This window comes from Gekko japonicus, unplaced genomic scaffold (assembly GCF_001447785.1).
Source record: "Gekko japonicus isolate JY-2015 unplaced genomic scaffold, Gekko_japonicus_V1.1 scaffold165, whole genome shotgun sequence".
NCBI classification, from domain to species: domain Eukaryota; kingdom Metazoa; phylum Chordata; class Lepidosauria; order Squamata; family Gekkonidae; genus Gekko; species Gekko japonicus.
Window position 1 is genome coordinate 720850 of NW_015163097.1, and position 1640 is coordinate 722489.

Consider the following 1640-nt stretch of genomic DNA (forward strand, 5'->3'; position numbering starts at 1 on the left):
CGTCAGTGGCAGAGGAGATGCAAGCCACTCCAGCTGATAAGGAGGGTAGGAAGCTGGATTCTATGCCTCTGCAGCTTTGAATTTTAAGACAGCAAACTACCAGGCAATTATGTCCGCCTACCAGCTGTTCCTGGGGTTAAGACTACAGCTATTCATTCAACAACTGCCCGAGGAGCAGCAATCCTTGGCGAATGTTTTATTACAAGATTCATTGAATCTCGCCAAGCAACAATTAAATACTAGCAAGCATGCAGCAGATACAACATCTAGAGGCATAGCATCTTCTATTATAATCAGAAGACATGCCTGCCTTTGCTCAACAGCACTCCCACCCGATACACGTAATCAGATTGAGTGCAGTGCACCTTTGAAGGTGCCTCCCTCTTCTCGGAGACGACTAATGAATACCTGCAGTATGGCGTGTCTACATGGCTACCGACAGCGTTTCCAGCCGAGGTTCTATTTGGGCTTTCAGAATCAGCATCATCCATATCAGCAGCATTTCCAGCCTACGTATCCCCAGCAAAGAGGCTTCAATGCTGCCCCGCATTTCCTCAATGTCCTTCACCACGATCTAAGGGGACTAATAATGCCGAAGGACAAGTTAGGGAACAGGGGCAAGCTGTTAAGCCGATGGTCAGCCTTTCTTTCAGGGCAGTTTGACCAAGTGTTGAGGTGAATGGGAAAAGATTACAAATGGCAAATGGGTACTTTTCTATAGTTTCAAAGGGTTATTGTTTAGAGTTTACCATGTTGCCACCTCTTCAACTGCCTACACAAGCGATATCTACTGTTCAGGCTGTAGATTCTCCTTTGTTAGCTGATTTAAATGTGTTCTTGCAAAAGGGGGCAGGGGCACCATCCAGGTTGGATTTGTTCCCCTTAGGTTTTCATTCAAGATTTTTTGCCATAAATAAAAAAGATGGGGGTTCCCGTCCTATTTTGGATTTAAGGGATTTAAATGCATTCCTTCATGTTCGGAAGTTTAAAATACTTACATTGTCCTTCATAGCACAGTTTGTCCCTGTGGGGGGACTGCTTTGCTGTCCTTGATCTACAAGATGCTTATTTTCATATTAAAATCCATGAGTCCCATACAAAATATTTTTGATTTATGTTAAATGACATGTCGTATGACTATATGGCACTGCCTTTTGACTTGACCACAGCACCTAGGGTATTCACTAAATGCCTAGCAGTAGTAGTGGCATATCTCAAGGTTGTTCAATATTTCCTTACCTTGATGACTGGCTGTTTACTGCATGGTCCAGGGATCAGCTACGGTCTCAGATTAATCTAGCTGTTGAAACCTGTGCTAGATTGGGGCTTCATATCAACTGGGAAAGTCCCATTTACAAACAAAACAAGTGATGCCGTTTATAGGGGCCGTGTTAAACTCCAGCCTTGGTAAGATGTTTCTGACAGAGGAAAGAGCAGCTGTGTTGAAGAGAATGATTGCAGGCTTCAGATTTAACCGTTATCACAGGACATTAACAATTCAGAGGTTACTGGGTCTTATAGCTGCATCTGTGTTTGTGGTTTGTTAGCTAGATTGAAGATGTGACCACAGCAGAATTGGTTTATTAGACTATTTAAACTAGGGGTCTATTCCCATTATATTTATTTATTATATATATTAT